Source organism: Macadamia integrifolia, chromosome 6, assembly GCF_013358625.1.
Source record: "Macadamia integrifolia cultivar HAES 741 chromosome 6, SCU_Mint_v3, whole genome shotgun sequence".
In the NCBI taxonomy this organism is placed as follows: Eukaryota; Viridiplantae; Streptophyta; class Magnoliopsida; order Proteales; family Proteaceae; genus Macadamia; species Macadamia integrifolia.
The window spans coordinates 29372321-29388921 of NC_056562.1; positions in this window are offsets into that span (position 1 = coordinate 29372321).

Below are 16601 nucleotides of genomic sequence, written 5' to 3' on the forward strand. Positions count from 1 at the left end.
GAAGTCAAGTTTGGAATCATTGTGGTTTTCTATCTGCAGATTACCTAATGTTCAAATCACCAAGGCCTTTCAGCAATTCGACGCGCCCCCCTAAGCGTCACGCTTCACCTACCTGACCTCAGAGAGAATAGAATGAGTCGCCCTAGACGGAATGAATTGCTCTGTAGGATAGTAGGGCGTCTAGGTTAGTGCGATTTGGCTAGCTGAATCGCCCAGCGAACAAATCGCCTCCTTGCTGTCAACAAAAGAAAAGCGGACCCGCGCGTCTTCGATCTTGCAAAGCAGTTTTTAGGAATTTATATATCAACCAGGTCAACTGACGCCAGCATCACCACTACGGAAACGAAATTTCCTTAGTCCTTTTTCTGTGAAACAAAGCCAAGCCTTTTCCGCGTTCCATCCCGCGTTTCCCTGCTTTAGACTCTTTTTTATTAGCCCAGTCATGAACCAGCCTGGTTGGAGCCATGGTCTACCCAGCAGTGCTTCATATCCTCCTTGCTCTTTGTCTAAGATTGGACTAAAGGTACCGCATCCTTTTTTGTTGTTTTTCTTTTGGCTAAGGAGCCCGTAGGTTGTACGCCAGCCATACGTAGCTTGAACTGTGATGGCCACAATGCTTAGCTATTGCCGATTCCCAAGACGCCTTTGGTTGAATGTTCACACCTGATCCACCGTCTGCACTTCCTACATTCACTCCCGGAAATTCAAAAAGGAAAACAGGAATTGTCACCTCCCGGTCTGATGTAGTCAGCCTCACGGTGTGCCTGACTGGCGAGTCTGCCGTCTCCACGGCTTTCCCTTTTGCGGGCTGCTCTTCAAAAAGGCCTTAGAGTGCCGATCTTCGCTTGGGCCGGCTCCGAGGCTCTACCCTGGCTTTTCATTGGTTCCTCCCAGGGGCCCTTTATCGTATCGCGCGCGCATCTTCAAGCAATCGGGGGGGGGGCGCCGAGTACATAGACGAGGCGGTCCCGGGAATGAAAGCCCATTCCCTCGTGCTCTGGAACTCCTTTACTTCGGTGGAACAAAAAAGGTTCCATCTTGTGAAACCGTAGCGTAGGCGAAACCTGGCAGCCCGCCCAGAGTTTGACCTTCTCCGGTCCTGGAAGCAGCTATCTGCTCCCTTCCCCCAGCGAAGCCAAAAAACGTGAGCGCCTAGCCCAGCAAGAAAAGGCCTATCGCTATATAAAGACGATCTGTATCTCAACCTAAAGAAGCAAGGGTGCTCTACGATCAGCTATATACAACGGCTAGCGCGCCAGAACAAGGCGAGCCAAAGGCTCGCTTTCGCCCCGCAGAGAGTCAGGCGCGCGCCAGAACCAAGCTGAAAAACTACAGCGCGCGCGTTAGCGCAACGGTGCTCTACGATCCGCTTTACTCCGCCCAAGTGCTTGCTGGATTCGCGCCCTAGCTGATCTACGACCATCCTGAGCGCTGACCTTCTTCTTCTTCATATGTCTTTTTATTTGCATATGTTTTAAGTTTCCTAGCATATGTGCAACAAAGTCTTTTTAGCAGTGCTTGCTATAGTGTTTATGCTTTTTTATTAGCATATGTGCATTTGTGTTTATGCTATCTGAACTCTATTTTTGCTATATTCTTATCCTATGTGAATGAGTATGCAATCCCCCCTCCCCGTAAACCTACCACCTGCTCACTGACACGATTGGCGAGAGCTATCGATAGAACAGCTACCATACCATCGGAAGAGGGCTCCCGAAACAAAAAACCCCCTTTGGTTGCTCCGTAAGCTACCCAGACAGCGCCTGCCCCGACCAGACAGAGAAACCTTTCTTTTGCGAGCCAGCCCCTACCAATAGATAAACATAGTAGCAACTGCCTCCGTCTCTGCTGCCTCTATCTCTGTGCGCACCTCTGCTATTGGTCTTGGATCTCTATTGTAACGAAAACACAACACCTGTTGCACACCTCAACATTTTCCACCCAGCCCGGGCCGTCATATGCATCCTAAGGTGCAGTGCCGGTTTTTTACATTACTTGAAGTTGAATCAGCAGTTGCATTTGATCCAGTTGACTGAGGGTATCAATCAAATAGTCGCATCACCGGCATAAACATTTTCTCACCCCCCATCGGATAATAAAAAGCATGACGCTCGCCGGGTGAGAGCTTCACGACATCCACTTGTTGCGTGTGAACGGCGTGTTACTTCAGTTCAAGCTCGAGACCCGGTTGATTCCCTCATAAGCAAGGACAGTTGACCGTCAGTGGCAGAGGAAGTTCGAAAGCTAGGGGTAATGAGTGAAAGCAGCAGTGACAGTGAGCCACCTAAGTAGCGTTAACTACCTAGTGTAGCGCGTTAATTAGTCCAGTAGTTTACCCGGTTACAGCAACATCACCAATAGTTTACTATCATCAGTGAATGATTCTCTAATAATGCCCGAGCGAGTTAGATCAGAGTTTACCCCATGGATTCTCCAATAGCGGATCTTCCAGTGACAGATCCCAGATCCCGTGTTAGTTGATGACCTTGAATCCGTTTCCATTCCAGTCATCCAAAACATGCTGCAATGAAACAATGAAATATATTGAAATATATTGAAATATATATTTCATTGCTCATGAATGCAGATATCAGCCCCCTCCATTTACTTTCTCTTTTTCATCCATAGATGGGGAGGTAGCACGCACACTACTACACTAACAGAATCACTTCTCTCTCAGTGAATCCTTCCATTTTGAGAGCGAGCATCACAGTCAGAAGCGAGGGGGCCGGAGGTCCCACCCATTTTTTAAGCGATTGACCTAGTTCGGTGGGTAGTCCTACTTTTTGGCCTAAAGCTGCAGAGCAGACTCAACACTGTCTGTTTATGGACCACCAGAAAACCCGTAACAATACCATAGAGAGGGGCAAAGGTAGCATCTGGAGAGCACCTTGTTTACCGAGTTGCAATTGCAGAGTCCCTAGCGGATCCATCCAAGCAAGCGGAGGCTCGAAAGGTTTGCTAGAGCAAGGCTGCCTTTAGGTAGGGAGGTGCCTACTGCGCTACCGCGTCAAAGCATGCTAACGCAGCAAGAAAACTACTGCGCTAACGCGCCAGCGGTAACAAGGTCTGCAAGCCGTGACAAAAGACCCGGTGTTGCGACTCCCAGACCACACCAAACCTTCGAATCCAAGTTCTTTTCTTTCGCTACTAAGTAAAGTACTGAGCCAAGATTGAAGTCTATCGGGCTAAAAGCATCTCATGCACTTCGTGAGCTCGCTTCCTTTCCTACATGCTTGGTCATATCAAGATAGGCCACTCACTAGCATAAGCCTAGTCCCCTAGTCCAAGGCTTCTCCCTCGCTCCTCTCCCTTATGGTCGAGCTCAATTTCATCGATCCTACCTTTGTGCTTTCCCTTGCGCAGGTGCCTAATCAGACTATTGCTTGAGAACATGCTTCTTGAGCCCATGCGTCGTTGAGACCAAATCCGTTACTTCCATCTTGGTTCGAGGTCCTATCCTCGAGCAAACCAAGGGACTACTTTTAATGTATAGAAAGAATGCACCTTTGGCGAAAGGCTTTTGCCTAGTTCAAGAATAGAGGCTACCGATGTCTATCCTCATCTTTGAGCCCTTGTTCTTAGTTCGGTTACCTTGTTGTCTATCGGTTGGACCGGACTGAAGAGGGGTGCTAAGATAAGGGGACTTCAAGGCTTACGAGAGGAGGACTGAAAAGCTGCTTAGATTCCTAACCTATGCTTCTTCTATGATAGAGCGAGACCTTTCCTCTTGCGTATTCATTCGTGGAAGACAGTCAGGGTAGAGGCTGCCGGACGGTCAAAGAGCGACTCTTTACGACTAGGTAAGAGAGATGCTTGGATTGGATTTCTTCTTTCTACCAGGTGTCTTATAGACCGCGGACCGCCTATTGATAGGCCATATGCTTGAGGAGGTTACTTCCTAATTTGTCTATGCGCGGGTGGAATTCCTCGGTAAGAAAGAAATTTCTAAACGACTGGAAGGCTGCTGAGAGGTTCTTCTCTCCTTTTAAAAGGGGACGATTCCACTGTGCCGGTGTTCCACTCATGACTGAATAAAACAAAACAAGAAAGAATGATGGCCTATAGGTCGAGAATTACTATTCCCGAGCTCATACCTTGGTAAAGAATGCCTTTACACTTGTTCAGTAGCTAGCTAGAGTGCCATCCTCTCATAAGAATCAATCAAAAAGACAGGGATAAAGCACCCGATGATCGACTCCCTTCGATAACGCTCAACTACTACCTTCGACCCCTAGTTCGTCGAGAGGAGAGCTTGAGCCGAGCAACTTGCAGTTGAGTAGTCTCCCTTCCTTTCTTTCGAAACCAAGCTTCTTGAGCTTCTAGTTCTCACCTTCTCTCTGCCTTGTCTGCCTTTTCGTAAGATGATCGGAAGGAGGCGGGCTCTGACTGACCTTCTTCTTTGAAGAACCTAGCCAAGATTTTCTCTTATGTTAAAAGGCCCACTCTATTTCGAACTTTCTATTTCGAATCTTTGAAGGGAAAAGGCTAGATTTCTCTTTGCAAAGGCTTGCTCTCTTCTTTCTAAACTCCTGGTCCCCTTCGCTCGCTCATAAGAGTGAACTCTGACTTTGCGCTACCCCCAGACTTTCTAAGGCCTGCTTCCCTTAATGAGAAATCTATTATGGTGGTCTTGATGCTTCTCTCTGGAGGACTGACAGGCTTCCTAGATTCCGAACCTTCTTAAAGAGAAGGAAGTCGTTCCACTGCTGCCGATGTTCGAGACAAAGCTTGCCGAGATGGATAGCTAGTAGTATTTCATACCTTGCGCAGGTGCCTTAGAGCCCCCTACTGCTTTCGAGGCACGTCCTTTCCTCTGGCATGGGGGAAAAAGGCTTTATCCTAGAAAAAGAAGCTACCGATCTTCTTCGTGAGTTGGCTTTGTCTGCTATAGGAGTTAGGTTTTGGCTGCATCCCATCGTTCTGTCCGGGGGATGCTCTTCCGGTGCCCCCTACCAAGTCCGTTGCTTCCATGCTTGCTTCCATACTATGGTTCGAGAGAGGCCTGCCTAGAAAGAAGGAATAGCCTTTACCGACCTACTTCCTTTAGCGAAAAAGCTTCCCCCTTAACAAACAATCCCCGGAGGTGAATTGATGGCCCTCGACGGATCGATTTGTCACTAAGAGTTGGGATTCCATTCCTAATCCTAAAAGTGCTCTTTTCTGGTTAGAGCGGCACTAGTTCTGAGTCTACGAGCTAGCTAGTCTAAAAGAGAAGTTAGGCAGAAAGAAAAAGAAAGGGCTTGGCCAGGTTTCCTTCAAGAGAATTTGATTTTGATCTTGGTTACGCTTGAGAGGAGCGAGCCTTCTTTCGTCAAATTCGCTGAGAGGCCGGACTGGTAGAGGAGGAGTTCTTCCCTTGCAGCCTATCGTTTCGATACCATCGTTTCGATCCCTAGTTCGTCGAGCTTTATCAAGCCTATACTGATAGTCGAATCGCTTCACCCCTGATAGACTTGGTTCGCTTTTAGACTGGTTCGCTAACAGAAGGGGAATTTCCAAGAGGAATCAGACGAGGATTCGACATCAAAATAGTCAGGGGGAGTTTACGACCCTTTCCTCTGGCATAGGCATAGGCAGGTTTCCGCTTTCTTCTCCGCTTCTTGGAGACTGACAGCTCTTTGTGAGATTCTTTCGAGCCTTCGAGCCCAAGCTTGTCGATACCATGTGTCGAGGGAGACCTTTCCTATTGCGTATTCGTGGAATACAGTCAGGCTTGAGTTAGCCTGAAGGCAGGTCAATACCGATCTTCGCCCACGCTTTGAAAGGAGGTCCATACCCATCTACTGTGCCGGTGTACGACTCGGGATAGTGGGAGTTCTTCCCTAAGATCAAAAGAAGAATGATTGGCCATATAGGATAGGATAGGAGCTCTATTGACTGCTATCACCTATAGTAGTGACTCTTCTAGTGACTTGTTTACTATGGGGCTTCAAGGCTTCTAGAATCACTTCGATCTTCCATCTTAGCTTCCTTCCCATATTGATATTCAGCTTTCGCTCCTTTCGAGCCCAAGCTTGAGACGACCACGCCAACCCTCTTCCTTCCGACTAGTGCTACCTTGTCTGCCTGTCTTGTCTAGTTCGAGGGAATAGAAAGGCTAGCTCTCTGTAGGACTTGAAGGCTGATCCCACCTCCTTCCCTCCTTTTTCTTCGAGTTAGACTCCTTAAAGAGAAGAGGCTTGCTTTAGCGGATGGAATCTTCTCTTTTTCATATTCGATTGGGGTGTAAGAGACTCCTTCTAAAAGGGAAGGCGAAGCTACATCTCTTTTTCAGTTACGAAGCTAGTGACATCAAAGAGTCCTCAAAAGCCCTCTCCTTACAGTCGAGTCCAGCAAGAAGGATGCGCGAAAGCCGTTGCTCGTTAGCGCTTTAGTTTGATTGCAGGGCCTTTACTTTAGGCTTTAAACATAGGATAGAAAGGTCTTTTCTCGCTTGTTTGAGACTATATTAAGGCTTTCTTCAATCGGTATACTTGTACAGTCTCTTTTTAGTAGAAATCTCCGTAAGCCCCATGAGCAGGTTGTTGTTTGATGTTTTGAAAGGAATGTTAAGCATATGTTTGTGGGGAATTGCAAATCCTGCCAAAACTGGAATCTATTTTAGAGTCTTCAACCCCAGGATGTGATGAGTCGACATGGAGTTGCCAGACGACTCTACGATTCTTTGTATTCTATATTAAGTGTATTAGAATGAGTCTTACCGATTTAGCCTGATCTCCGGTTCTCTATTGCAGATAGACAATAGATAGATAGATAAACTAGATAGTTCCCTTTTTCTCTAAAAAAGAGGAATAGAAATATCCCAAGTCAAATTCTTCCTTTTAACTAGAATCAAAAACTCCATCTCAATGACCGTAGGATTTTTTAACGAGTTCGAGAATGTTGTAAGCTATTCTGTCGAGTGGTATACATTCGCAGCTAGATAGAGTTTCTGGGGTGAAGATACTCGCGAACTAGTTGAATGCAACCCGAACCTATCAACCCCAGGCAGGCCGGAAGCATATAATAGCCTACTTCTGTTCCGATACTCGAGTGAATGTCTTCCCCTTTGGTTAGGAGAGTCTTTCTTATATGAGTGGGGAAGGGCGGTGGGTCAACAACAACATCACATGAATCTCTTTGTGGTTTTCCTAGTCGCATAAGAAAAGCAGAGGCTGCTGCTGGAGTTGCTGTGTGTAAGCGGCTTTAGCTGAGCCTGACATGCTACCACCTAAAATTAGGTAAGTCGGACTAGAAGGAGGCCTAGGGCGGAGTTGGAGACCATTAGCTTTGGCGTCGCCCTATCCTGCTCTTGCTGGGTTGGCAGGCTTCAACAGCATTCTAGAAAGAAAGATGGTTTGATTCACTTGCATCTAAACCTCATGGAGAGGGACTTTAGTCACTCGAGTGTTATGGAAAGTGACCCTGTGAAGTGAAGAAACCGAAACCCTATAGTCTTTGCTCTCCTCTGGATGATCAGTTTAATAGCTAATGATACGGTAGGGCTCTCCTCCCCAAGGCCAAATCAGATCTTTCTTCATCTTCCTCTCCCGATAGTCGAGCCATTCCTCCAGCCCTTAGACTCGTTACGTTTAACGACTTCACTCGTTGGTCCTAATCATCTGTCTTCCCCACCCCGCCTTCTCTCCTACTTCTATTAGTGGGGAATGACGATCGCACCCACGTTCAGCTATCTATTAATGCGTTCCCACCTGCATGCCTAACCGCTAGGGCCCATCCACATACATTCTAGATGTATCTTTCTCATTCCCCACTGTCCTTGGGTCTTGCTTCGAAAGCTGTCATGTAAGATTACAAAGAGGACTGCTACCGTAACTGCTTGTCGGTACAACTCTTCCTTTCCACTCCTGACATCCGCTCTGAAACAAGCTTGGTGTATGGCGCACCGCAATCAACGGATGTGAGTGAATGCATTGGCCGATTCTCATGCCTAATGTCTAAGCCGGTTTGCAAGCCTTGCAAGTAGCTACCGCTCCGTGCGTGGGCTTCGGGACGCTACCTCATCACCCATACTACCATATTGCTAGATCGCAAGCTACCTCACTCTACTAACGCAGGGTAAGTGATTATTGATATCCGACTGCCGGTGGGGAGACCATAGACTGAACTGAAACCTACACTCTTTCTTGTGTGTAATGAGTAGCTACTAGTTAGAATGCATTCTTATCGGTGTTTAACACCAACTCCTTTTATAAGTAAGCTCTTCTTAAACCATAGGGCAGGGATATTGTCCCTAAGCCGAGTCTGTTGACTGAGTAACCTAAGCCGAAAAGGTGGACGGAGATAGTGACTAAGCCGAATCCCCGGAGCGAGGACCGCTAACGGAACTCTTTGAATCTGTTACTAAGCCTGTGTTTGAGCTCTATGCCTTTGCCTTAGCGCGCGAAGGCTTTCTTGGCTAACCCGAGCAAACCACCCTGATGAGCGCTATTGCTCGGTTAGCATTAAGTGAGAAGGCACTGAAGAAGATCTATGAGACCTCCGATCAAAGAACAGAATTAGTGCTTTACTAATTGACTAAGAAAGCGAATCCATAAACCAATCTCTCAACATTTTATCGAGACGGAGTACACTGAACACCAATTCCATTTCACTGAAATAGGTTTCACATGGTTCGTATCAACTTGTCGGACCGCTACTCGAACCCGGAGCGATGGGTGGGGAAGCTCAATGAGAATAGGCTTGCATGAATTTGTTCGTATATTCTGTTCCCAGGTACGGAGTCAAGAGATGGGGCTAAGTGAACATTTATAGATCGCTGGGAAAGGCATTCTGCAAGCATAAATTGAGTTGTTTCGGGCCGGGGTCTGAAACATGCGATTTCCTGGGCGTTCCGCCCCCTTGTCAAAGGAATATTCGAATTGCCCGGGAATCCCTACTTTTTCGATCCTTCGTCGAGCTAGACATCCAAGATCAAGGAATCAGGTGAGAAAGACACGCTTCGATCAGTTAGTGGAACGTGAGAAAAGCATTGAGATAGCCGGGCTAAAGCTGAGAAGTTCTCTCGCTCTGCCTAGTTGGTTACTTTACAGGTTGAAAGAGTACAGACAGCAATGGAAATATCCCCAAACTGAGGAAAGTCCCCTCTACTTCTGGTACTGTCAACTGATGAGAAAGAGCCCTCTCGCTACCGTTTTACGTCTAAGATCGGGTAGGGTATACCACAGCTGAAAGTCAAAGCATTAATGGCATACCAGGCTGAAAGACCTACATTAGAAAAGCAAATTGTAAGCATACTGACACCCCCTATGGCTTTTGCCAGGTACATTCTGCCATTCTATATACAACTTCGGAAAGAATCCCAGAGAAAAGATATGCTTTCAGAACACCTTCTCCCTATTGTTTTGGCCCCACTGCTGAATATTCTTTTCTGAAGGGCATTTCCGGGCATTCTATCAAGAGTTTTGGGCCTCTCATGGGTCAGAGGCGCTGTCAAGCCCTCAAGGGCTTCCCGTCGAATATCAATTTTTCCCTGGCTAGCGCCTGCGAAGTGTAGAGCTGGGTCTTCATTTCAGTGATTTTCATCCCCTTGTTGTGGGAACAAGAGAACACGAAGATTGAAAGCATCGGCGACAAGCCTTTGAACAGTTCCGTTACCGTTACTCCAAAACTGATGCTATTTCATAGGCAGAAGAGGAATTATCCGCAGAGGAAGACGCTGAATCTAAAGTAAACTTTTCCTCTCGGCCTCCCCGTCTTTATGAAGGGTTAGGATATATAGCTTGACTGACTGAGCCGGGGGAGGATGGACTACGTTACCAGGCCGAAATCCATAAAGGTGCGAAAGCCGCTTCTCTCCTATGTTCAGATCAAGAGAGTGAAATGAAACAGTCCTTCAGAAGAAAGCTCCTGGCCCGGTCAGGGTGGTGGGTGTTGAGGCCTACCTCGGAATATCACCCTATGGTATCACCCTGCGTCTCTACCTCGTGATATGTCCTTGTCGCCCAAGACAGGCAGGAGTAGCCGGCATATGCAACGGCTGGTCTATCAGGGGCGGATTGGTGAACAGAATACGGCCCGGCCCTAATCCTAATCCTAATAGAGTAGAGCAAGTTCTCCCTTCTTCTGCTTGAAGGTAGTGTCATCGAATTCCTTTCAAAGCCCCATAGGTTATAAAAAAAGATCTATCACCGCTTTAGGTGATTGCGCTCTTCGACAGTTTGATCTTTCATTGCCAATCACCCGGCATTGGATCAAGACATGCGTTCGAGGACAGTAACGGATTCGTTCCTAAAAAGGGCAGAATACTCCTTACCATCCTTTCCCGAAACCCGAGCAACCTGATTTCTCGCGTCAAAGGCGCGTATATCGCGCTTGTCTTTAGCCCTTTTGAGCTGAACAACGCCTACCCTTACCCCCTTGCTTTCTATCGATATGGGCCAGCAGATTCCAGGTGTAAATAAAACTCAGAAAGCGCCCCGCTAACGCCCCTTGACTAGCTAGCAGCGCTTTTGGGGCCATAACTACAGGGCAAACCGTAGAGAGGCAAACCAACACTTACCGCAGCTCAATGAGGTACCAATCCAGTCATACTACCACCCACAAACTTAGGGGAGGCACTCGAAGAGTCCACACCCTTTCTTCGTCGTTCCGCATAATCAAATCAAGATGCGGTGTCTGCCTATTCATTACATCGGTGAGTGTACAGCGCTAGGCATCTCTCTTGTCTTGGGGCAAGGGCCGAGACTTCGGGGCATGCCTGGCACCACCTCGATCAGCAGTGCTTGGTGAACGGTAGATGCCCGAATAATAGTTTTTTGAGGCATTATTCAATCCGCCTCTCGAACTTATGGAGTAGAACCAACCAACCTCGCTTGAATATCTCAGCCTTGCTAGAAACAAGCATTTCTGAAGCAAGGTTGGGGCTAGGTCTAACCTTTATGAAAAATAGAATTAGTCCTTCTCTACTCCTTCGGAGCCTCAACTATTCATTTTCCACAGGGAAAGGAGAAAGGAGGGACCTTTTACCACCGCGCCACATTCCCGCCTTGACAAAAAGCGAAACGGGACTGAGTGTAAATCAAAAGCAGTCTCGGTTGCGAGCCTTACCCACCTCTGAAGGGCACCAAAACCGGAATCTCCTACTCCACTCTAGTTGAACTGAGCCAAGTCAACCTTGCCCGAGGCAGCAGCCCTTTATTTTGAAAAGGTTGATGCAGGGGCCCACTTAAGCTGTATTAAAAGAGTTGTAACCGGGTCCCCTACTGGGGTGCCAACAAGCCCGAAACCCCTGCTATTCGCTCTTTAAAGCGTCAGAAACAAGAACTTCTCTCTTTCTCGCCCTCTCGACTTCGCCAAAAGCGCCTTCTGTTCCTTCCTGTTCTGATTGTAGACCTACCCTCTTCTTTTGATTGTAAGAGCTTGTCCTCCCCTTACTATGTCATTTTCATCCGCGGTTGGAAAAGAAAAAACTTCCCTTGCTTGATTAGAAGAAAGCAACAACTTCTGGCTTCGGTCTTTCTAGATAGATCTTTGGATTAAGTAAGAAGGAAGAAGATACCTCTGATTCAATCGAGGTCTTTAAAGCCTCTTTCTATGACATGTGCTTTTGCGTTTTAGGATGATCTACCCTTAACCGACCCCGCCCACCGCCCATGGTGAAAATCATTACGCGCCTACTTTCCTTTATGGCTTGTTGTACTACTCTTCCTTGTTTCCTTCCACGGCTCCCCTAGGCTTGTGTTTGTACACAAAAAAAGAAAGAGCAGTTCGAGACAAGAATCACTTCCTTTCGTGGGCAGCAACAAAGGAAGGCTTTTTCGCAGCCACGATTGGCGGGGTAAGAGGCCTGGATGGGCAGACCTATTGCCCATGTTCGTTACACCAAAACCTGTATTATATATGTCTTTCGGACTAAACAACCTTATACGAGTAAAGGCTTAGTAGTCGTCTAGTTCCTTCTCACGGTCATTTTGCGAGAATAAGACGGGTGCCCATCCATAGAGAGGAAAAATAGACCTCTTCCATTGGTTTGAGATCAAATCCTCGGGGGATTGCCGGGAATCCACCTATCAGACTGGGAGAAGTAAGTGTTCGGGCAAGGTCTCAGATATAGATAAGGAAGAGGATCTGCAAGACCAGCAGGTAGAAGTGCTTCACACGATGGGAAGCACGCACGGACACAAATAGATATATATAAAGATAGATGATAGATGCAGGAATCATACACTGACTGATTCGAGTCCAGGTACGGCTCTTGCACTACCCTACCTACAGCACAAGAAAGGGCACAGAAACTACTCCACTGGGGAGTGCTTAGGAGCTGCTCCGTTGGGTAGTGTTCCGATCCGAGAAGATCCGTCTCACTCCACAGGTTCGGTTGCTTCATCGGGTACGGAAAAGGGACTATTCTCGTGTTCAAGTTTGCCGAACTCTTTCCTGCTACGTAGTAGTAGTAGTAGGGCTCACAAAACAGAAGTCGTGTCCAGTGACCAAAGCAACTCGGACTACTCTACAAAAGAAGGTACGACTACTGGGCGATTGACCGCTCTAAAGGGCGAGAAGACTCCCAGTTACGATCTTCCTTGATTATGCGAGACGGGGCTCTTGCTGCTCCATATTTTGTTGGGATGCGATAAAAAGCCTAAAAGGAATTACCCGAAGGAGGGTTCGTAAAAGCTCAGTGCGAACGAGACACTTTATCCACACCAGCCGTAGGTTGAAGGTGTGAATCCGCCAAACGGGGCGGCTGCCCAGCAAGAGGACTATCCCGCGGCAAGGCAGTACAGCTGCTTTCTTTATCCCGCTTCCCGGTAGTCCGTGACGCGCCAGGTGCTGGAGGTAAGCAGTCGATGTAGTACTTATGCAGAGACAGATGACCAGTAAGTACACAAAGCACCGTATGCACGATGAGATAGTAAAGGGGTTTTATTTGATAGTCTCGAAGGTAGTTCTGGTCATACAGACAAAGAATGATGAAATCATGGCCCGCGGTAATGCCCTCTTGCCCGACCTTCCTTCACTCCCCAGGTGAGATAGCTAAGGAAAGCAAACAGCCGGGGTCCAGGAGGATCACAGGCACTCAAATAACTTACAAACAAGATGGTTGGCTTCCCAAGACGTTATTGCTTCGGATAGAGAAGGAAATCAAGAACTATTCCATTTTTACAATAGATATAGGCAAAGCTTAGAAAGAAAGCTATTAAGCTAGCGAAGCAAAGAAAGAGCAAGAGAAAGCTCTTCGCTCAACAAGCTAGCCAAGCAAGCAAGAGAAGTAGGACTTTCTCTTTCCAGAAGCAAGAGTAGTAGCCCTAATTGACCCGGTGGGGAGAGTTCTCCCGATCATTGAGTCACAGCTGAGCTGGGAATTCTCAGCTAAATATCCGTTTTCCAGATGGGGTCAGAAGAGCTTGAGCTGTTGGTTCGGGTGGAATAGGATATTTAAGATAAGTAGATTTTTAGAGAAAGCCTACCAGCTAGCAAGGTTGGCTGGCCGACTAACCGAAGGTATTGTGTTGGAGTTCGACAACTGATAATACAAAGTCATACATTCAGTAGTGGTCATCCGTAGTGAAATAATAAGAGTTCTATACATCAGCCGTGGAATACCTATCGAAAGCCTTTAACGCGATTAACTCGTCTATAGGCTGCTCGGCAGGGGTTCCTACCAAGCAAGCAACGGAGCTCAAGAAAGGGTGCGCAAGAGTAACCCTTCTCGTCTTATCTCGGAACACCGCCAGTGGTTGTTCCACGTACCCTTGAAAGCGCTGTAAAGGATGCTGCACTTACCTGGACTGGAAGGGATGTTGTTGCACCCCATGAGACAATCTCTTTTGAGCAGGAACAGTTTTTCTGTTCTAAGCATCTTTTTAGGACTCAATTTTATAACCCTAAAAACCGACCTCGCATCGGCTGCTTGCTTGAACTTTGACCTTCCCCAACCGCCAACCCTGGTTCGTCAACCACTCTACTCCTTCTATGTTGAATCTGGTCTATCTCTTGCCCCTTACTCTACCTGCCCCAACCACCGCCCTGGCTCTGGGATTTCCTCTTCTTTAGTGGCCTCCTTGCCGCTTTCCAGCTCACATCGTTTCATTGGCCTCTGCCATTTCTATTGCTCGGACGTACCGCCTTGGGCCTGGATTCCACTTCTTCAAGAGCTATCTTTTCAGACCTCTATACTAATAGCGTCTGGGCACTCATTGACGGTGTTCATATCACACTCGACGTATGAGGGTCAGCGAATATGGTATTGAACTTTTCTCCATCCCATAGCATCATGCATTGATGCAGTGTTGAAGGAACACTTTAGTCTTAGAATTTCGATTTCAAAGTCGAGATTGGGTGGGTCAAGGTAGAAAGAACAGTGTTCAAGTGGAGCGAAGGTAACTGCTTGGTCGTCTGACGACAAGAGAAGGTTAGTCAACGACTAGTAACGACCTTGGTGTTGAACGCTCACCCGGGCTAGGCAAAGGGGTGTAGAAGAACTCAACTATCAGAATCGTATGCGAGAAACTATAAAAAATGCTATAATAAAGCGCAATAGCGCGGCCTTTAAGCTACGTTGATGAGGCTTTTGGGGACCTATTCGACCGAAAAAAAGCAGTTTTTGCTTCAGAGAGGAGGGCTCTGGGGCTTTCTCAAACTTCTCTCTTGAAAGCGCTGTAGCTCGCGCATCTGATCCATGCGTTCGGGTGCGAAAGAGCACAGAATTGCGGTTCGGTGGAAAGTTCACGGTAACTGCAGAGGGAATGCGGCTTTAATAGTTGTACTCTGTAAGACCGTGGATTATTAGGGGCTTCCCAACCAGAAGCACGAGAGAGCTTCTTCCTTATCACATAAGGTCCTTCATGCGCAACAGAGGGAGAGATTTCGTCCGATCCATGTGACCGAAATTGCATCTACAACCCAAGATGTCCAAAAAGCTCACTGCTCTTCCCCTCGTCCGGTGCCTCCTGGTAGTACCAGAGTCAGGTCGAAAAGAAAATGAAGTTCTTCCTGTCCTAATTTACACTCAGAAAGCTTGACCTTGACTCACTCATGGGTCTTCTGGCAGCCATAACCACAAGCTCTCACGGGTAGCAAAAGACTGAAGCGGCCCATGAAATTGCGCCAACCGAAGAGCCTCGAATCAATAAGGATTTCACCTCGAATAGCGCTTCTTTTCGCTCTGCCGAACGAAATCTCCGGTCAAGAAGTAGCTTTCGCACCAGTGATCAAATTCTTACTCTCAATTCCGCTCGACATCAGCACCTTGCCTCTTGCTGGCCTGTATTTTATTTACTTCTTCTGATGGTCCCCATCTCCATCTAACGCCGCTTCAGGGTAGCAACGGGAAGGACTCAATGAGGCGCTGATTAAGCGTCAGGCGGCCTGTACAACCTTCCCTGCTATTGGTAGTCTGCTCCCGACGGGAGAAAACTCGCCTTCTCGCGACACTCCTTCGGAGCCTCATTTACGATTCTTGGATCCGCCTGCACAGAAGGGGAAACCTTATCGAAGTAGATTTCAAGAAAGGCGCGACAGCAGCTCATACTGAGCAAGATCATGTTGTAATAAGGAAGCACTTCACTTAGGGCAGCCAGTCTCACTTCACGCAGCACAGCGCCTTGCTATTTGCATTCATCCTTTTAACTTACCGAAGTGAGGAAAGCCACATTGGGGATCGCGAGCCGGGTGGGCGGCGAAGATCTTGTGTGTGTCAGCGAAGTGTTTCCGGGGTTGAAAGCACGGGTTGGAAGCATGAGCGATGAGCTTCTCGACTTCGATCTTTGTCTTTGATAAGTTATGGGTTGATTGTGACCTAGTATAGGACTGATCCAAGGCAATTCAACTCGGGTATTCAACGAGTCGACGCAGCCTAGAAGCGCAACGAAGCGGTCGAAGGAGGAGGGCGATAGGAAGCAGACCCAATGCCCCGGGGCGGATAGGCTCTGTAAGACCAGGCATTACACTCTCAAAAGGTGTAGGACCAGTCCATGGTCACAATATCAGCACACTCAATGACATAGAGCATACGTTTGGTATGTTAGGTATAAAATAAGGTCAGGCAGTCGAGAACTCACTTTGCTCTCGAGCTACCTTATCGTACTTGTGCGGATTGATCAGATCCGCTAACCCCTTGTCGGCGTCAACCGATATGGACCTATGACGCCCGGAACCGAAGCGAGGATCTCATGCTATCATTGAACGGATACCGAACCGCCATACTCAGGTAACCGGTCTCTGTTCCAAGTACATCAACACACCATAGCTACTTAGGGCCGCACCCTCATGGGTCCAGATCCACGAATCCCTAGTATCGATAGTTGCCTAAAGCAATTAATGGCGCAATCAAATAAGGCTCTACAACATGCCGCAACGCAATAAGGCTATAGTTTCGCTCTAGTTGGGCAATGAAAGGAGGCCTCTTCCGCCATTCTTTCTAAATGCTTTCTTTAGCCTTTGAAGCGCATTAGTCTCTTTTCTTTTCATTAATGTAGTATACATAGTCGTTCAGAATAGCGTATAATAAGAAAGTTGTTATCTTTCTTACCCTAGCCGCCTACCGGGCGAAGTACTCGACCGGAGATCTTCAGTTTTGTCCGGCGGAAAACAGAAGTCGTCCGTATCAAGTGATACGTGAATTGCTCAGTAGTGCTTCGCCACTACCGGAGCTG